The sequence below is a fragment of the Muntiacus reevesi genome, chromosome 9 (assembly GCF_963930625.1).
Source record: "Muntiacus reevesi chromosome 9, mMunRee1.1, whole genome shotgun sequence".
NCBI classification, from domain to species: domain Eukaryota; kingdom Metazoa; phylum Chordata; class Mammalia; order Artiodactyla; family Cervidae; genus Muntiacus; species Muntiacus reevesi.
Genome location: NC_089257.1, coordinates 28,532,800 through 28,554,495, shown reverse-complemented (window position 1 = coordinate 28,554,495; position 21,696 = coordinate 28,532,800). Strand labels below are relative to the sequence as shown.

Sequence of the window (21,696 nt, the reverse complement as noted above, 5' to 3'; positions counted from 1 at the left end):
GCTGGGGAGAAAAGAATACGTTGTGCACCACTGTGCGGTCTTCTTGTCCTCGATGTTAATAAATGTGTTTTTCACTGTTGTTTATATCCCGTTTCTAACATCACTACCATCTTACATCTGCTCCAAGCCGCAGAGTTGAAAAGTGCACGAGGTCTTTACCAACCCTTGTGCAGCGAGTGCGCCTGCTCATGTGCACCCTTCTTTCTCGCTCTCGACAGAATTTCTTGGGGAGCCCTTAGGCTCCCCCCGGCCATATTTCTCCCTAGGCTCTTATTAAAACCAGGTGCGCGGGAGGCGGGCCTTTTTGGCCAGAAAAGTCTTCTCTGGGCCCGAAGCTCCCCCTTCCGGTGTGTTTTCTAGAGGGAACTCTGAGCTGAGCAAAGAGAAAGCAGGCAGCTGGCTCTGGGCGGGCAAGCGGGGGTGACCTTGTCGAGCCGGGCACGCGGCTTGGCCGGGCAAGGGCGAGGTGCACAAGGGCAGAGAGAGGCAGGGGGCGGGGAGGGGGGTAAAGAGCCGGTGACCCGGGACATTCCTGCCCCGTGCCACGCAGGCCCCCAGGCCTGGCGGAAGAGGAGCCGAGGGAAGCGGCACCGACCCCGCGCATCTGAACTTGAAAGCCGGGCCGGCGGCGGGCTCGGAGCAGACCGCCGCAGGAGCCGCCGGCGACCCCGACTCTCCCTCCCGGGGCTCCTCCGCAGCCCCGCGCCGGCTTCCAGAGTGTCCGCCGGATGCGCAGCGCTTACCCTCGGTGGCCGGTGTCGCTCGAGTCTCCTGAGACCGGGACGGCCCTTGTGGGGACCGGTCGTGAGTGACGCGGTGACCCGGGCCGCGAGGCGCACAGCGCGCCCGCCCAGGCCGCCGCAGCCCGGCGCCGGAGAGCCTGCGCTTCCGGGGGTGCGGGGCGGCCCGGCGCGGGGTCGCTGTGCGGTTCTCTGCCCGCGACTCGACCCGAGAGACTAGGGAGCCCGGCAAGGGGCTTAGCTTGAGAGCCTCGCCCGCAACCTGAAGCTCGAATCCGGCCCAGCCTCTGAGAGGGCGTTGGCTCTTAGTTGGGTCAAAGATTGGCGTGCTGGCGCTTTGATCGGACTCTAAGTGTTCAGAGTAGGAGACAGGCCTCAGGAAAAAGAGGAGCGTTGTCAGGTCGCAAAAAGTTAAGGTGCAGAGAGGAACAGAGACCCCCAAAGATGTACGTCCGAATTTTGAGTGGCTATTTCCTATTCCTGGGACCAAACATCAGACCGGCCTGTTTTCTCATTTTCTCTAATTGCTGTTTTTTAAAGCCCAGTTACCAGGGTCTTGATAGCCTTTCAACCTGACAGCCTTGCTTTCTGAGGGACTGCATGAATTTTAAGTGACTTCAGGAAACAAACAGCCAAACAGACAAGGTTAGAAAACCCAACCCATCCCAAATGTTTGCCTAACACCCTGGGCTCTGTAAAAACCCCTCCAAAGTGGATCACTCCAGCACATCTTCTGCGCTTGGTGCACTGTTTGATGGGAAAAAGTGTTCTCAGCCTTAACCCCAAGATCCTGTGACAATTAACAAGTAAACTCTAGAGAAGTTTCCAGATTAAAGCTACTCTAATGATTTCTGGCAGAATACCACCTACACCAGTTTCTCAAATTTTGGTCCACAGACCACCTCTATTAGATTCCTGGGGGAATCCTTGTTGTATGTTCAGGATTTAGAGCTTACACTATAGCTGACAAGTTAGATTAAGAGCCATGAGCCCAGAAATTTGCATTTTTAACAGCTTGCCTTGTGAAATGTCTGCTCACTATAATTTGAGAATTACTAAACTTGGCCTTTATTTGACATTGCTAAAATGGTGCTTGTTTTCCCATCTGGAGCCCTCCCTCTCAATACTATTAAGCATTCTTTTTTTTCCCCCAAGTGTAGATTATGAAGTTTGTGTTCCAAACAAACTGTGCTTTATTTCCTTATTTCATGAATTTTTTAAACGAAATTATGCCAAAAGCATTACTTCCCACTGTATAGAGCTCTGAGCACATGCTGATAATAAAGTAGATGGGTGATGCTATGTGAGATTGTTGGATGGCATTACCAACTCAATGGACTTGAGTTTGAGCAAACTCTGGGAGTTAGTGAAGGACAGGGAAGCCTGGCATGCTGCAGTCCATGGGGTTGCAAAAAGTTGGACATGACTTAGCGAGTGAAAAACAACTAATGTTGGGCTGTTTGTCATTCTGAGCCACACATGTTCTTGCTCTGTTGCTGGAGACTGAATGTTTTGTGATTTGACTCCTAACCACCCCCACCCCCCTGCCCTCCACAAATTCATTTGTTGAGACCTAATCCCCAGTGCATCAGTGGCATCTGGTCCCATCCCTTCATAGCAAATAGATGGGGAAGAAACAGTGACAGACTTTACTTTCTTGGGCTCCAAAATCACTGTAGATGGTGGCTGCAGCCATGAAATTAAAAGAGGCTTGCTCCTTGGAAGAAAACCTAACAGTGTATTAAAAAGCAGAGACTTTACTTGACCAACAAAGGTCTGTCTCGTCAAAGCTATGGTCATTCCAGTAGTCATGTATGGAAGTGAGAGTTGGACCATAAAGAAAGCTGAGCACCAAAGAATTGATGCTTTTGAACTGTGGTATTGGAGAAGACTCTTGAAAATCCTGATTGGACTCTCCTTGCAGGAGATCCAACCAGTCCATCCTAAAGGAAACCAGTCCTGAATATTCATTGGATGGACTGATGCTGAAGCTGAAACTCCAATACTTTGGCCACCAGATTCAAAGAACTGACTCATTTGAAAAATCCCTGATGCTGGAAAAGATTGAAGGCAGGAGGAGAAGGGGAGGACAGAGGATGAGACGGTTAGATGGTATCACCAACTCAATCGACATGAGTTTGACCAAGCTCCAGGAGTTAGTGATGGATGGGGAAGCTGGCATGCTGCAGTCCATGGGGTCTCAAAGAGTCAGACACAACTGAGTGACTGAACTGAACTGAATCCCCAGTGTAGGGTTCCCCCAGTGGCTCAGCTGTGAAGAATCCACCTGCAATGCATGAGCTGCAGTCTGATCTCTTGATTGGGACAATACCCTGGAGAAGGAAATGGCAAGCCACTCCAATATTCTTGCTGGGATAATCCCATGAACAGAGGAGCCTGGCAGGCTATAGTCCATAGGATCGCGAAAGAGTTGGACATGACTTAGTGACTTAACAGCAATAACAACAACCCCCAGTGCAGTGGTATTTGGAGGTGGGACCTTTGGTATTTGGATTTGGGGCCTTTGTAAAAGAGGTCCCAGAAAGCTTCTTCATCCATCCCGCTGTGTGAGAACACAGCTAGTTGATGGCTGCCTATGAACCAGGAACTGGGCTCTCGCAAGACACAAAATCTGCCTGTGTCTTGATCTGGGAATTCCCAGCCCCCAGAACTGTGAGAAATTTGTGTTATTTATAAGCTACCCAGTCAATAGTGTTGTATTATACCAGCCCAAAGGGACTAAGACACCTGCTAGTTTTTCTTCTACTGCTTCACTCAGCCTCAATTAGCACAGCTTTTCTTGGGTAAAATGGAAGCAGAGTCTGTGATCAAGATGGTTTCCAAACTGAACTGCACAACAAAAGCATCTATGGAGCTTTTAAAACACTGATGCACACAGAATCTCAGCAGTTCCAAATACATTGGTTTGCAGAACCTATTTCACAAAACATCCTGTGGGATTAATGAGCCATCAAAAATAGTACTATCAAAAGTAGCACTGAACTGAATTTGAGGAAATAAATGCATAAACAGAATATTTGCAACAAAAATACTTAAAACTCAGTTGCTTATAATATAAAGAAATTGGAAATAACCCAAATTTATCCAGCAGTAGAAAGTAGGTTAAATAAATGATGGTACATTTATACGAAGGAATACAAGAGAACTATGAATGTAGTTTAGAAACTATTTATTGGTTTGGAATGATATTCTTGATGAGTAAAGTGAAAAGTGCAACATGAACAATTGCTCCATTCTTGTTAAAAAGTAAAAAGTCTAGTGGTAACCAACAGAAGACCCAAGAAGTCAAACTCCCAAGCTGATGATAGTGAGCTCTGAAAATCCTAATTTGCACTGCAGCACTGGGAAACAACATAGAACTGTAGTTGGAAGTCTATTAAAGAAGTAAATTGATAACCTCTCCAAGTCATTACAACTGGGTGACTGTGTCCTACCCCAGCAAAATACTGGAGAGGCTAAATGCATTAAAAACAAAAGGATTACATGAAAATTTAGATACAGCCCAAGTCCTGATCTCTAGTAGGTTGAAAACCTGACGTATATCTTCTAAAGAGTAGGTTGTAGAATTCTTCTCTGATGAATCTGGCCAGCCAAAAAGAAAAGAGGGACATCCCTGGCAGTCCAGTGATTAATGTGCTTTCCAACGCAGGATATGTGGGTTTGGCATGTAGATTTGATCCCTGGTCGGGGAACTAAGATCCCGCATGCCTTGTGGCCAGAACATAAAACAGGGGAATATGATAACAAATTCAATGAAGATTATTTTTTAATGGTCCACAACAAAACAACAAAGAGAAAAGATGCTGACACAACAGGCTTATGATCAGATCCAATAAGATTACCCTGTGGTGAAGCCCATAGTTGACAAGCCTCATCCTCACAACTCCCAATTAGTTCTTTTTTTTTTTGCCCCACTTGAATACCAAGAATCAGTTGCTGTTAGAAGAAAGATTCTAACATTAAAGAGATGGTAAGGACAAACAGAAAAGACAAAGGCTGTTAAGGGAGGAGAAAACCAGTATTTTTTCATTAAAATTCTCAGAGAAATAAAAGAATATATGCATCCATGAAACAAGAACAAGCTATTTAAAAAACACAAAGCAGAAATGAGAACCAAGCAGAATTCTTGGACATTAGCTATATGAAAAAAGGACTCAGGGATAAAAGATATAGGTGACAATAAAGGACATCATGTCTACCAAACTTGTTGGCAAGATATAAAATTAATGAAATAAATGAAATAAAATAAAAATTAATGAAATTTTAATAATTACATAAAAACTTCATGAGACAAACAGAAAATAATGTAATTCTTATTCCTAGGACAACTTAGAGTTGTGATTCAAAGGAAAAGTAATCTTCATACTTTTTGTATTACATGGCTCAGCAGTGAATTGTGTGTTATCTAGTCATGATAACGTGAACACTAAATGTTGATCTAATCAAAGTTTTATGCAAGACCTGCATCAAGAAGATGAGGGTGTAAGTGTTGTGTACCAGGGTGGACAGGTGAAGATGGACACTAAATGCTTATATACCTTCATGGAAATCAACAGAAAATGCCTAAAAAAGAAAACTCAAGAAGCTGCTTAGACATATGTGTTAAATACCAAAGTAAACAACTGTAAGATTAAAAGTAGTTCCCTCCAAAAAGAAATAAGAAAATTGAGGAGATGGAGTAGTTTGGGAACTGCTATTTTTTGTAGTAAACCTTGGAGAACAATGTGGATATATAATTTGGTAAAAATAAAAACTAATTTTTTTTTTTAAATATTATTTTATTAGTTGGAGGCCAATCACTTCGCAACATTTCAGTGGGTTTTGTCATAAATTGACATGAATCAAGAAAGAAGACCAACACAACTCTAAAGCTTCTCCAGATAGTCCTGAAAAGTCTGTTTCTACCTCCTGGTTTTCTCCGATCAAACCTATTTTTTCCCAAGCAGTAGTTTTCTACATGACTCCTCTGTGATTCTCTGCCATTGTATACACATTTTCATAAAAGTAGGCTTTTGTGAGCTAGCCTGGGAACTTAACCATTGCTTATATTACTTCTCTGGAGACATGTATTTCAAGTTCAAACCAAACAACTTCCAAAAGTCCTTTCAGAACTTCTCCTGTTTGTTAATTGGGGACTGTATTATCCATTCCCGTAAGACTTTACATACAACACAGCTGAAAAGACATTTGAAAAACCATAGAATGTTGCGATTACATCTGACACTGTGCCAGCTGGTACAATCAGTGAGTGATGTGGCTACTGGAAAGAAGGGTCAGTGAGAGTCATCAGGGGAGACTTCATCAAAGAGTCTCAATTCAAGCTAAACCTGCAAAGATGGATTGTACACAGTTTAAATGGTGGCATCAATCAGGATTTTGTATGTAAGTGACTGACACTCCGACCAAACTAGCTAAGCCTGAAATGAAATTTTTTGGCTCACCTAGCTAGGCTATCCCGAGGGGTCTGGCCTCAGGCAAAGATTGATCCTAGTTCCGAAAGAGTTGCTAAGCTCTCTCCATCTCCCATTGTTCTCCACTACAGCTTCAGTCTCACTTTCCAGCTTTGCAGCACGGGGTACTGATGAGGTGGGTGAGTAACTCTATTGGCTATATATCAGAATCTCAGGGGGAAATGCCGATTGGCCCTCAATGGGTCCAGGTGAATGGATACTGTGATTGGCCAGACCTGAGTTAGCTGCCAGAAAAGGGAAGATGGGGAATAAACTGCTGGGCTGCCAAAAATAATACCTATTACATCCAGTATAATTGTACACACCAAATATGTTCTAGTGGAGATTTATTAGAACCTGGGCCAGTTGGCAGTGTAAGTAAAAATGTCTCATAAATGCTGAAGCACCATGAAATGTTGGTTGTGAGTCAGTACTAAATGTAAGTCTACATTGGCCCTGCCCCGCCAAACTGCAATTACTCCTAGATGCTCGGCTCTCTGAATGTTTTAAGTTTTTCTTTCCTCCTAGCAGATTCATTTGTCACAGTTTCCCCGGGTATTGGCCTCTTTCTTCTAACAGAGTCTGCTTCCAACTGCAGTGAAAAATTTGTTCATGTCGTTTTTCAAAGGAAGTCAGGAGGAAAAAAAAAATATCCACAGTTGGAATAGTTCGAAACTGAAAACATAATGGATGTATGTTCGTGTAATCAGATTGTTCTCAGCATCTTTCACTCTACCGTTTCTCTAATCTATTGAGTCACTTTCTTGGCCTTGTTGCACCAGTCCTCAAATAAGCCAAAAATATTTTGCTGATACTAGCTGCAATTTATTGAGTGATAGGATATTTGTAATGTACTCTGAGACTGAGCTTATAGCCCTGAAGATGAGGCAATTAATTAGTAGAGAAATATTTTCGTCATCTTGAAAAAGCAAACCAGATTAATTAACGGTCTGTATTGGAATTTCCAATTTTTATAGGCCTACTTTAGACGTCTGATTTTTAATTAGGTGTGAGGTGTTCCTTGACTGCTGACAATATGAAGTAGGCTGATGCCTAAATGTGCTTCTGATAAAGCTCTCATTGATTTCAACACTTGAATACCTAATGCTGCATTGAGCTTTGTATTTGAAGATAGTATGGATGAATGCTAACTACTCTGAGTCTGAGTTTTCCTAAAAAGTACTTTGAGACTGAGCCAGATCTTGGTATTTTCTCTCTAATGGATTAAGCCAGATCTCGGTATTATTCTCTCTAATGGATACTAGTAAAATCTTAGGACAGTCCTTCACTTCATTTGCACAAAATTACCAAAACAAGACATTAGTAGATGATTACCCAAGGCCATTCTCAGCCAACTATTTTCCTTGCCAGCTTCCCATGACAGAGACTAGAAATTGCAAGTATTCACTTTCCCAGCCTCCTGTACAGCTAGTGATGGCCATGTGATCCAGATCGGATCCGTAGCAATGAAGAGAGAGATGACTGGGGGATTTGAGAGAAAGGTTTTCTTAGCTCAGTGACAGACAAGATGCATAGGCAGAGAGACTTTTTATTTCCATCCTTTCTGCTTCCTTCTTGTTTAGGCACCTTGAGAAGGTAATGCCAAGAGTTCCAGCAGCCACTGATGACCACTGCTGAGTATAAAAGTGAGAAAAAGCTCAAGTCACAGGAGATATCATTAAGCCACTACACCCATTGGAATGGCCTACTTTTACATTTGATACAAAGTGAGATTAATCACCTACATTTCAGTCATTTGTCATTCTGTCACTTTCAACCAAAGGCATGCTTTATCTTTAATTGATTCAAAGATATGAATTATTTACCCAGTGCTCATTCAGTGTTCTCCCCTTTTTGACCATACCCAGATTTTTATTTGGGTATCTAGCCTCTCTGTGTGTCCCATGTGGTGGAAGTAGAAATAGGTTCTGCCCTGGTTACAGGGGTGATCAGTGGTTGGCTTAAGTTCAGTCAATAAATTCCACTCCCCTGGCACTGAATGGAGATTGATTCAAGGGTTAGCTGCAACTTGCGTCGTCCAACAAAAGTGAACCCTCGGATCTTGCTCAGCATACTGAAAAAGAAATGCTCTCTTCCCTTCTCAACTACTAACATATGAAGCCTAGAATGCTATAGCCATTTTGCCATCATGATGAAAATCAACCTTTGGAAGAAGTACATGCTTTAGAAGGCAGAAGAGAAAAACAGAAAAAAAAACTAACCCATCATCAAGGTGCTGGATCACTGTAGTTTTGGACTCGCCATTACATGAGTTCATAAATCTCCTTTATTAAAGTCAATTTGAGTTGGATTCTCTGTTCTTTGCAACTTCAGAAAGCATTCTGATTTTATATACTTTCTCTCTGGACTGTTAGGCGACAGGCAAAGAGGAAAACCAAATGGCAATCTTTTTAGAGGCAAAGTAAAAACTTCTCTGTAAATGAGCCATCTGAGCTAGGTGTGCACATGGTCGTCCATCCTTTTCTTCCCTCATCAAAGATATATATATATATATATAAAAGATGTATTTCTTCCCTCATGTGTATATATATATAAAAGATGTATTGAACTGCCTCATGTGCCATGCTCCAGCACTTACTCTTTTGGGCTTTAGATGAGTTGCTTAACCTGCCTGTGCCTTGGTTTCTATGTGTCCAAAATGGAAACCATAATAGTATCTGGTCTAAGATTAAATGAGATAATACGTATAAAGTGCCTCTCCAGGGCCTGTTCATAGTAAACACTCGGTAGATGCTAAGTATTATGATCATCAGGATCCTAGGTCAGTTAGGGATTATGCTAGACAGGACCCATGTCTCCTATCAGATCTTCCAAATGATGTCTGTACAAGACACTATCTGGTAGTTGAAGAGCTCATGCCTCTTCTCTTGGTCAAAAGAGAATAAAATAAGATGGCTGCAGAGCTCCAAGCCCTTCAGCTCCTTAGCTCACAGACAGATCTGTTACTCAGAGGTCAGTCCTGCCTTTCAGAAGGGCCTGGAGCACTGACTCTCACCCTCCATGAGAGGAGGTGAAGGATACCCCAATCCTCTCACCCCAGGAATCCAGAACTAGCCCTGGTCAGGGCTGCACAACAGCCTGTGGTGGGGGGAAATCTCACCCTGGAAGGTGTCTGTACTTGGCGATTGCCCACCTCACCCCACAGTCCCCCGGGAGAGACCTGGATGGGTTTAGTAAGCCCGGAGGGAAAGGGAGAAACCCAGAGACTGAGAAGCCGCCTTCATAATCAGGGTTCATGGAACGGCTGCATAGTGATTTCATCCCTGGCCAAAGATGCCATAAAAAAGAGAAATATTCAGTGATCACCATTTCACATCGCTGTAAAAGACTGAGAACTGGGGCCCAGAAAGCTCGGCTTCCAGCAACATTCTGCTTTGACAGGACCTTAAAATACCTTCTGGAGTCAAGACAGGGAGAAAAATTCTTAAGGTAACTGAGTGAGGCACATAACTAAGTATGAAGAATTCACTCTAACTGCCAAAAAGGAGTACGGCCAAGGCTCCTAAGGAAAGGGGGGAAAAGTGAAAAAGAAAGCAGAAACATTATGATAAGAAGAGAAGGGATGTTCATTTTCAAACAGGAGATAAGATATGGATTAAAGTTCATCCTCAGAATAATGTAGCAAGAAACTTTATAGCCAAACTGACTCCAACCGGAAAGGTCCCTGTTTCTTGGATCTCTTTGAATTATAGGGAAAACTAATTGGATCTTCATGTTTACCACGGAGGAAACCAAGTGTTACTCGGGATGTAAATCCTGAAGGTACTTTAAAAAAACAACACTGACCTTTACAAACCTCTCAACTTATAGATCTGTAAGGAGAAAAAAAAAATGGATTTCCTGACCTTTGACTGACTTCTAGTCATTTTTTCTTTCTCCACACAGGGGCCCCCAAACCCCTCACTCTCTTCCTGGTGTTAATTTTCTGACTGTGCCCTGTGTCCCTGGTCAGACCCAGGGGAAGGGGACGGGCCCATTCTCCATCGGGTCCAGGTAAGGGGCGACTCCACCACTCAAGGACCCTGGGTGAAGCCTGCCGCCTCTCAGCATCCTCCACTGTGTCTAGAAGCTGGCTTATTTCTTCACCAGTCCCATGACAATGAGACAAGCCACCACGTTTGAGCACCTACTGTGTGCTGGGCGCTGCAGCATGACATGATCAGACACTGTCTTAATTAATTAATCCTCACAACAACTCCGTGAGTCTCGACCTCTACCTGGCTACATGTGTCTCTCTTCTTTCACAGATCAGGAAAACCCCCGTCCCCTCACCGTTTCCTCTCTCCTGCTTCCTCCTTTCTTCAGCCCACCTTCCCTGTGAGCCGATAGGAAAGATAAATGGGGGGCAGAGCCATCTGAGCTCACAGTTCTCCTGGCTGGTGAAGCAGTTGTTGTAGAGTTGAGGAAACTGGGTCCTGGAGACGGAGGCCCCCCAAGTTCCTGAGATGCAGGGCCAGGAGCCCCCAGGCCAACGTCGTTCTGCCAACCCACACAGCATTTTTTCATTTACTGAAGTCTGGCCCTGGAGGCCACGGTGACTCACCATTCTTCCGTGTGAAGTAATTCCCTGTGAGATATCCGGCATCTTTAGCGTCAGAGTCTACAGTGGGAAGAGAGGGGAACTTGGAGGTTATTGCAGGACTGGAGGGGCAGAGGAACAAATGGGCACACCAGAGGGAATGTTAGGATCCTGGGGCTAAGTGATTGTCATCATGACTGTATCCGTAATCTTCAAGCAAAGATGGCCCTTCTCATAGTAGGCAAGAGCTAGGCAATGTGATCTGAAATAGGCCTGCCTCAGGGGCCTGTTCAGGGCCCCACATCTTTACTATTTGCCACTCAAATGGTATAGCAGTGTCTCCTGATTTTAAGTCATTTACTTATCATTATGAAGAGTTTTGTCATACGTGTGAACCATCTGCAATATAACTTGCTTAAAAGTTTAAATCACTGTTTTAAAATATCAATAGATACATTTTAGGGGAAACTTTGTATCAATCAGTACAGTAAGCAGAGAGTCAGTATCATTTGCCATAAATTTGTAGCATAAGAGTAACTACAATGAAAACAAAGCAAGGTTATGAGAATCTTGCTGTTTAGTTGCCTATGAATGGTTCTGAGCCTGAGTTTTGTTCTCTCTTTGTTATAAAGAGAGATTACCAAGTGTTAGTTGTTAAACAAGGGGCCAAATGGAAATTATCTCCTTGACTTAAACCAGGATTGACAGGAAGTTAAATGCTGTTGAACATCTCCTAAATCATCTTGAGACCTGCCAGTGGTCTTCATCTCAGACATTACAGTATTCTGAGAGCCCCTTCCATGTTTCTCTGAAAAGCAACAACAGTTATACGTAAGAAGGAACAACCACTGAAGACCTATTATCCAACTGTGAGTTGGGGTGATTCACTCATCTGAGCCTCAGTTTCCCTCATCTGCAAAATGGGAAAGTTGGACCAGATAATATCCTTGAGTCTTTTCCAGTTCTGGATCCTACTTCCTCTATAACCTCAGAAAATAAACATCAGATCCAGACACAGGACAGCTTGGGTGTAACGGGCAGTCAAATGGTCATTTGAAAGGTGATAGAGAATGAGTGAGCAGTTCTGAACACTGGAGATAAAAGTCACCCTCTTCCAAGCCTTACCCAGGGCCACCAAAATACCATGTGCATCCCAAGTATACTCAAATGGTGAAAGTGTATAACTCTGATCTTTTCATATTCCACACCTAGATTTCCAAGATAGATTGTCTAATTTACAGTAAGAAAATTGGACTTTATTTTCCTTTAAAAGAAAGTATCTACTCTCTTATATGGAGCATCCTGAGTAGGCAGGTTTCTGTCTAACCGAGAGGTGGTTTCAATCTGTGGTTAAGAACTCGGCCTGAATTCCATGACTTCATAAGGGTATGACTTGGACAAGTAAGTCTCCGTCTTAAAGAGGGCATTAATTATGATACCGACTCGTGATATCCACTTGTCATAAGTTGGATGAGAAAATATGTGTATAGTGTTTGGCATAGTATCTAGCAAACAATAAACATATAAACAACAATATTAGCTGTTAGTGTTTTCTGCACATCTCATTGGCCCTTCTACTTGCTATCCCAACAAAGCCTCTCCTCTTTTCTCTCTCTCTCCCTCTGCCCCACTCTAGTTCTTTCTTCCTGTCTTGATGATCACCTTCCTCATGCTCCAGCTGGTATCTCTTCATACATCTATCTCCATGTCCTTTGTCAGACACAGTCAGCACCCAATAAATCTGTTCAATTGTGTAGAGGCTCCTCTGAAAATAGTGGAAGCAGCCTTTAGCTGAAAACAGGAAGGATTTTACAGGAACATTTTTACACTGCCTTCATACTGACTGCCAAAAAAAAAAAAAAAAAAACACCTAACCCAAAATTGTGTTATATATGAGGAATATTTGTGCAGCATGTGCCATTTTTATGGACTCAGTTGAAACAATTCCTAGTTCGCTAAATTAAGATGAGTTAAAGAACATAATCTCTCACTTCTGTTTCATTTCACCCCAGGATAAGGAAGAAAAGAGGATGCAAGTTTCCCAACTGTCCTGGTTTTCTTCTTGGGTTCATCTAAGTGTGTTTACAAAATATACACAGTGGATTCCCTAGTAACACACACATGATTAGCCCTTTCTGATATCTGAAAGATATATGAATTGCTGAGCTGCTGATGAGAAAGATCCATGAATAGTTTTTTTTTAATTGGTTTAGTAAGATTATTTCCAGTCAACAATTCCCTCGTTTAGTGACAGAAGATAGATTTGTTTTCCATAAAAGTGAAATGCCAGACTTTTGAATCACTCCAAATAAAAAACATTCCCTTAAAGAGTCACTTGCTATCATTTGTTTTATAGCAAAAAATAAAAGTCAAGATAGAAACTATTATCACAGAATGGCATGCTGAAGAGGCACTAGCAATGATAAGAACACAAACAGTTCTCAGTCCTTCCCTAAATTTCCAACTACTGCTGAAGGATACACTGTGCCTCGTTGGAAACAAATAAACAAACATAAGCCAACTTGCCCTCATTTGTTTCCATCAGCTCACTAAGAATTGCTGCCTCCTGCTTGGACAGCACTTTAGAATAGAAAATGCTCTCTTGTCTAACTTTTATTTGGTCTTCAGAACATCCCTGGGAGGCAAATAGAGTGGTAAGAAAGGTAACATCAGAAACCACCCAAATGTCCACCAGTTGATTAATGGATAAAGAAACTATGGTATATCCATACAATGGAATATTATTGGACAATAAAAAGGAATGAAGTACTGATACATGCTATACCCTAGATGAATCTTGACATTAGACTAACTGAAAGAAGTCAGTCACGATGGACCATATATCATATGATTCCACTTATACAAGATGTCAAAAGCAGGCAAATCTATAGAGACAGAAAGTAGATGTGTTGTTGCCTAGGGATAAGTAAGCATAGTAGGGTTGGAGTATGAGGTGGCCAAAGGGGGAGGAGTCTCTTTTCTGGGTAGTGAAATGTTCTGAAATTGATTCTGATGACCGTTGCACAACTCTGTGACTATGCTAAAAGCCAGTGAATTTTAAACATCAAATAGGTAAATTGTGTGGTTTATTGTACGTGATAAAGTTTTTTTAAAAAAAAAAGAGAGAGAGAGATGACACTGTGGAGTCTGCTTTTGGCATTAATGTGGCTTCCATCTCAGGCTTGCCACTTAGGTACTATGTGACCCAGCCACTTACCCACTTTATGAACCACAGCTGACCTGTCTCAGAAGTAGTCATGCCCCCATTGCAGGGGGGCGTGGGGGCTCCAGTCAAGGCCCACAGGGTTCCTGGACAGTACTGCACGTGGACTGTGACCATTCTCTTGGTGAGATAACTGAAGCTCAGGAGATAAAGAGCCTTGGTAATGGATAGAAATTGGGTCTGACTGGCCTTCTGGCACATAGCACTAATGTGCCTTCTTCATGTTTGAGGCAGAAAAGAAAATCAGAAAGAATTTCAGATTCAAAAGCAGAAGAACTAGGCACTTATTCCCTATCATCTTCTGGCCATGTGCTGGCAATGAGGGCTTAGTAGAGGGCTAAGTAGATGTGGTCCCTCTCCTAGTGGAGTTTACAGAGTAGCAATTAGGAGGACCAGAACTACTTCCCTCTTCCATGCAAGTTGCTTAAGTTCTTTCTTAAGGCTCAGCAAGTGTCAGGTGAACATACTAGTCATGCATAATCTATAAGAATGGTGTGACCATTTAATCAGACTATCTATAAAAAAGTACTCAATGCAGTCTGACACACAATAAACACTAAAAAACAAAAAACACTAGTATTACTATTTTATTTACTATTATCACCTGTAGTAGTATTGCATCTGTGACTTGAGGACCATCTATTCAATTTCTCTCAGCTTATTTCCTTATTTATGAACTGGAGATATTAACGGTTATCTCTAGCTTTTTATGCAAGCCAGATAAGAAAAATTATGTAAAAAGCACTTTTGATGTGGGATTATGATTTTCATTCCATGAACATAGCCCCACTCAGAACCTCAAGGGAACCAAATGTTGCTTTGTTTTCCCTCTAACGGCAAGCCCTTCTAAATTACAGCCCTGGGAAATCGAGATGCTAGTAAATTATTCGGGCCATCCCCTGGCCTGGGGGACTTAGGGTTAGGGTTCAGGTAGTAAGTCCTAGAGTAAATGGACGTGTAGCCAGGCTGCAGATTGATGAGGGCTGAAAGGAGCCAGTTATTTGATCCCCAGGAAATGTTTCTGTGCGGGGGTCACTGTTGCCAGCTTTTGAATCAATAACGCAGCACCTTTCAGACCAGAAAGTTCAGCTCTATTTATCAAGTCAAGAGAAGTGAGAGAAGCAACAAGCATGATGAAAGCACGGCACTAGCTAAGCCTCCAGTGACTCCAACGTGAGATGGAGGGACACAGACAGAGTGATTTCCGCTTTCCAGGGGCCTCCTCAGATTTCTGGGGTCTTCCTTCAAGATCTCCACCACTTCCTCACCTCTCCAGACAAATTGATCAGCAGATGATTCATTCCGTAAACCTTTATGGAACATGTACCTAGGAGCTAGGAACTGTTCTACGCGCAGAGACTCTTCATTCATGTATTCATTCAAGCATGAATATTGAGCACTGACTCTGTGCCTGCATGCGTGCATGTTAAATCACTTCAGTCATGTTGGACTCTTTGCGACCCTACGGACTACCACCCGTCAGTCTCCTCTGTTCATGGGATTCTCCAGGCAAGAATACTGGAGTGGGTTGCCATACCCTCCTCCAGGAGATCGTCCCGACCCAGGGATGGGATCGAACCCACGACTCTTACACCTCCCGCATTGGCAGGTGGGTTCTTTACCACTAGCACCAGCTCTCTGATAAATGGAACGTGGCTGAGACATGGCCCCTCACAGAGCTTCCCGTCTAGGAGGAAAGAGAAGTGAGCAGCAATTACGGAGGAAAAACAGCGTAGGGACTTTCAGAAGATGGACTTTACTCTTGAAACATCTCTACAAAATTTGAAGTTTTTACAATAAATATGTAATAATTGATAATCAAAAGAAAAGAATAAAGCTGTCTTCTCTCAGTTTTTAAAGAAAAAGGAATCTATTGTTTGCAAAGCAAGGTGCTGCCTGTGGGCAGTTAAGACAAGTACCCTGTCTCCAGGCCATGGAAAACTATGGGAGGGACCTACATAAGGGAGAATGCTATCAAAGCATAGACGATGGGACTTCCCTGCCAGTCCAGTGGCTAAGACTCCACGTTCCCAATGCAGGGATCCTGGGTTTAATTCCCTGGTCCAGGAACTAGATTCCACGTGCCTCAATTAAAGACCCACACGCTGCAGCTATGACCCTACAGAGCTAAATAAATAAATAAGCATAGCGAATGGATACCTGATCAGTGTGGCCGTATCTAAGATGCCTTCCCAGAGGTAGAGAGCCAGGAATTGAAGGTTGAGTAGAAGTTAGTCATGTAAGTTGGAGACAATAAGCAGAGGAAGTAGTGGCTTCAACGTCTAGATGTGAAACACACAATGGTTTTGCAGAATGGAAAATAGCTCCATTTGACTGTAGTAAAAAATATAAATAAATAAAAGTGCACCAGTCAGAATGACCATCATTAAAAAGTCTGCAAACAACAAATGCTGGAGAGGGTTTAGAGAAAAGGGAACGCTCCTACACTGTTGGTGGGAATGTAAGTGGGTACAGTTACTATGGAAAACAGTAGGGAGGTTCCTCAAAAAACTAAAAGTTACAACACGAATGAGCAATCCCACTCCTGGGCATATAGCCAGACAAGACTATAATTCAAAAAGATATGTGCACTCCTGTGTTCATAACAGCACTGTTCACAATAGCTAAGACATAGAAGCAATCTAAATGTCCATTGACAGATGAACAGATGAAGAAGGTGTGGTACATACATACAGTGAAATACTCCCTGGAGAAGGAAATGGCTGCCCACTCCAATATTCTTGCCTGGAGAATTCCATGGACAGAGGAGCCAGGTGGGCTACAGTCCATGTGGTCATGAAGTGTCTGAAATACTACTCAGCCACAAAAAAGAATGAAATAATATCATTTTGCAACAAAATGGATGCAACTGGAGACTATCATACTAAGTGAAATAAGTCAGAAAGAGAAAGACAAATAGCATATGATATCACTTATGTATGGAATCTAAAACATGGCAGAAATGAACCCATCTACAAAACCCATCATGGACACAGAGAACAGACTTGTGGTTGTGAAGTGAGGGGGAGGGATGGAGTGAGAGGTTGGGGTTAGCAGATGTAGACTATTATATATAGGGTGGATAAACAACAAGCATCAGAAACTGTGTTCAATATCCTATGATAAACCATAATGGAAAAAATATAAAAAAAGAAAACAATCACTTTGCTATACAGCAGAAATTAACACAACATTGTAAAACAACCACACTTCAATTTTTTTTTTAAGTACACAGTAGAGACTAGCTAAAAACACAGGCCAAAAGGCTAACTGAAGCCACAGCATCACCCACCTGCTCCAACTAGTCTGTGGGGTTCCTGAGCCGGCCGGAACACTCCACCATCACCAGCATAGGTCTCAAGAAAAAGGACTTGTTTGCAGTGGTAACCGTGCTTTGCCACATGAGCCACCTTTGTGGACTAAGAAACAGCCAGGGCTCCTTCCTCGATCCCCATTGCTGGGGGGGCTGCCCGCCCCCACCCCCAGTCTGAAGGCCTGACTTGGCTAGTTTCAGTCCTCCAGGAAGTCTCTGCGCCCCACACCCAGGGCAGGAACACACTGTCAACAGTGACACAACAAAACCCATCCAGATATGGTTCTCTTGGTGACCCCATGTTCACGGCTTGAAATCCCAACACCCGCTTCCACCCTCTTCCTACTACCACTCCAGGCTGTTGACTTGGCCTTTGATGTCACTGAAAACTCCCCAAAGGGAGGAGACCCCTAGAGGCAAGCTGGCCCCATATCAAGGAAATGAATTAGGCTCACACATTTATGTTATGGCAACACATCCCTCGGGTACTTTTCCCAACTGGAGTGTTATCTGGCCTCTGTGATTCGTGATTCTCCCCGGGGTTCCCATCTAAAGTACTCCCTTGGGGGGTTTCCTATAAAGGGTTACTGAGCTTTTTGTACCAGGAGGCATTTGCCATGTGCCAGGTCTGGGGCAGAAGGGTAGGATTCTCAGCAGGATAAGGGGACCCGGCGGCAGAGGTGGGGCGATGTACAGAGGCTGCTGACTTTCCTTAGGGGAATGAGAAAGGGCAGAGGAGGAAAGATGCAAGATGAACTGGATTAAAAGACTTTCCTTGGGAGAGGTAGTTGTGCATTCATAATTTTTCTATTCTTGACCGAGGAATTCCCAGGTGACTCAGTGGTAAAAAATCTGTCCACCAATGCAGGAGACATGGATTCGATCCCCTGGAGGAGGAACTGGCAATCCACCCCAGTATTCTTGCCTGGAGAATCCCATGGACAGTGGAACCCAATGAGCTACAGTCCGTGGGGTCGCAAAAGATTTGGACATGACTCAGCAACTAAATCATAACAACAACATTCTTGACTGGTAATGGGGTGTCTTAGAACGATGCTTCTCAAACCTAAGGTGCGTGTGAATCACCTGGGTGGGAGGAGGGGGCGGTGAGCCTTGCTAGACTGCAGCTTCTGATGCAGCAACTGTGAGGGGAGGCTTGAAGCCTGCATTTCTCAAAGGCTTCCTAAGGATGCTATGTTAGTTATCTATGGCAGCTTAGGGATTACTCCAATACTCAGCAGTATGAAACAACAAATACTTAACATCCCACACAGTTTCTGAGGGTCAGGAATCTGGGAGCAGCTTAGCTGGATGACTGTGGCTTGGGTTTTCCTATGAAGTGACGAGCCAGCTCATGAAGTGGAGGCAAGTAACAGTCTCTGAAGGGGCCGGACCCTCTGTTTCCAGGCTCAGGCAGTCAGTCCCTGATGGCGGGAGCCTTCAGTTCCTCACCATGTGGCCATGCCATCGGGCCCCTCACGGTCTGGCTCCCCCGAAGATGGAAGCCGCAGTCTCTTAACACAGAATCCCCAAAGTGACAGACCATCATTTCTACCATATTCTGTTCACTGGAAGAGAGTCATTAACTCCAGCCCACACTGAAGGTGAGAGGAATTAAGCTCCACTCCTTGGTATCAAGGGCTTCCCTGGTGACTCAGAAGTTAAAGCGTCTGCCCACAATGCGGAAGACCCGGGTTCGATTCTTGGGTCGGGAAGATCCCCTGGAGTAGGAAATGGCAACCCACTCTAGTATTCTTGCCTGCAGAATCCCATGGATGGAGGAGCCTGGTGCGCTCTAGTCCACGGGGTCACAAAGAGTCAGACACGACTGAGCGACTTCACTTTCACTTTCCTTGGTATCAAGAGAATCAACACTGGACATATTTTAAAAACCATCTCAAATACCATTGTGACAGCTCCCCTGCACATACCTGGAGAGACAGGCTTTAGAACAGTTTCTGTAGTCATAGTGCTGAGGTTGGAAGGTCACTTAAGTGACTCATCCGTACCTCATCTGACAAATGGGCTTAACAGTGGCTCCTATCACATGGGGTTGTGAAAATGGTGAAAAGTCTCTCAGTCGTGTCTGACTCTTTGCGACCCCATGGGCTCTTCCTCCATGGAATTTTCCAGGCAAGAATACTGGAGTGGGTTGCCATTTCCTTCTCCAGGAGATCTTCCCAACCCAGGGATTGAACCCAGGTCTTCTGCATTGTAGGTTTTACCACTTTACCGTCTGAACCACCAGGGAAGTTGGTGCCTTATAATTCAGAGAAACCACTCGGCACAGTACCTGGTATGTAAAAGCACTCAGTTAATGGTAACCAATGTTGTTGTTGTTGTTTAGTTGCTAAGTCATGTCCAACTTTTTGCAGCCCCGTGGAATGTAGCCTGCCAGCTCCTCTGTCCATGGGATTCTCCAGGCAAGAATACTGGAGTGGAATACCACTTCCTCCCCCCGAGGATCTTCCCAACCCAAAGAGTTACCAATGTTATCATTGCTCAGAATGCTATCATTCGAGAAGCTGACCTGCTTCCCAGGGTCTGGCCAGCTCCGGGCTTGGCCCTCTTTACCCCTTGGTCCCAGTCTGGGCCAGGGCAGGAGAGCTAAAGCAGGGGGTGTGGACTGCTCTGTGCCAGAAGTCCAGAGAGCCCCTCATTCTCACTGTCCTGCAGCTTCCCACCCAGGGCATGGGGAGTGGGTGGAGGGAGGGGAGAATGCCTAGACAACATGAAACCAGCATTTGGGATACAGCACAGAAAGCCTTGAGGTGGCGGGTCATCTTGAAACAAGATGATCAGAATCTCTGGAGATGGAGTCAGCTAATCTGCAGGTATAACACACTCTCCCGGACAATTCCTATGCACACCAGCGTTGGGAAAGCCCTGCCGACAGATGCGGGAGATTTATTCACTCACCACCACCCGCCTCACCTCCCGAAGAACGGGAAGGCTTGACTTTGAGTCCCTGAGTACAATAATGAGCTGTCCTCCAGGGGCCCCGTCTGAAGCCTGAGCTGGACTGGCCCTGGGGCTGACCCGGTTCAGAACTTCTGTCCTGGTGACTAATGATCCGGCGCGGCCCGGCCTGGCTGCGGTTTGTCTACCGGCCACATGACAGGCCCGTCCACCCAGATAACCGCAATCTCGCTTTGTGGGATCAAATACTGGCTTGGGATTTATGAGTCCCAGATACGACAGGGCTGTGCTATCGAGGGGGTGGAGGAGGGCCGGAGTTGGGGAGGGTGGTGGGGGCAGCCTCTTCTCCGCCCCCCCGCACTGACTCGGAGCCTTGGCTCCTCACCTAGCAGGCCCCAAGGACAGTCTGCGGACTGTTTTGGGTCTGAACAGGGTCAGGGTGCCAGTGAAGAGCGGAACAGCTGCTCCGTGTCTCCACTCAGCCCTTTCCCCTTGTGTCAGAGGCAGAAATCACTGCATGGTACACACTGGTGCATTTTGTCATCTTAGAATGAAGACAAGGTTAAAAATAAAAAAGCATCATTCCCCTATTCCATAATCAAGGAATGGAAAAGATGTTTGTCCTTGTTACCCCCTTAAAGCTGGAGCTGACAGTTTTCTGAGGGTTGAGCTGCAGTTGAGACTTACAAACAGTCATCCTTCTCTTTTTTATTCCTTTGGGAACGCAGGCTTGTGTCTTGATAATTAGGAAAAGTGGACAACTCCAGCCTCGCTTTCCACGTGTTCAGTTCTCACTGATGAGAGCAGGGCAGTATTCATTCACTGATTTATTCATTCATTCAACTGATTTTGATGAAGTTCTGTTTGCCGGGCACTTTCCTAGGCAACTGAGGAAACAGCAACCACCAAGACTGATGGCAGAGCTTACATTCTGGGAAGGTGCCAGTGGCCACAAATAATACACAAGGAAACATAAATTAATGAGATAATTTCCAGTTGTGATGAAGCAGGGCTGGACAGTTGCTAGGAGACTTTTTAACAAGCATTATACTGGGCTATGGTCGGAGAAAGTAAAGACTTAGAAACTGATTTGCAACCTAGACTTCAAGCTCTTTCACCATTTCTTTTTCTGAAATAGTTACCTGATTTAAAGACTATCTTTCACTCGCTTTTCACTTTCCATTTTGTTTGGACGGCCCGTCACACAGCCTCCCAGCACAGAGACCCCATTAATAGCACAGTTGTTACTACACAGATTTGTCCAGGTCAAATTTTATTGCTTTTGGCCCAAGGCTGCTGCAAAATTTACAGAGCAAAGAGAGGTACAATGTGGTCTACTGAACAGGTTACTGAGTTAGAGCGAGCTTCTATGCTTGAAGATACTTAGCATTTAAAAGCAATTTCATAAAAGTCATCATTAGACTAATATATCACAATGGCAATTCAACAATGATGTCTAAAAGTTTTAACTGTGATTTTAGAGCAGCCAG

The 21,696-nt window shown here is 44.2% G+C and overlaps 1 protein-coding gene across 1 annotated transcript in view; it reads right to left on the bottom strand.

Annotated features, from left to right (window-relative positions):
- LOC136174617 (uncharacterized) overlaps positions 1–1,013 on the bottom strand; it is a 194,601-nt gene extending 193,588 nt beyond the window's left edge. Inside the window, exon 1 of the mRNA XM_065944789.1 lies at positions 744–1,013. The gene's annotated coding sequence lies outside the window, so the exon portion shown is untranslated. The remainder of the gene's footprint in view (positions 1–743) is intronic.
- Positions 1,014–21,696: the final 20,683 nt, after the last annotated feature.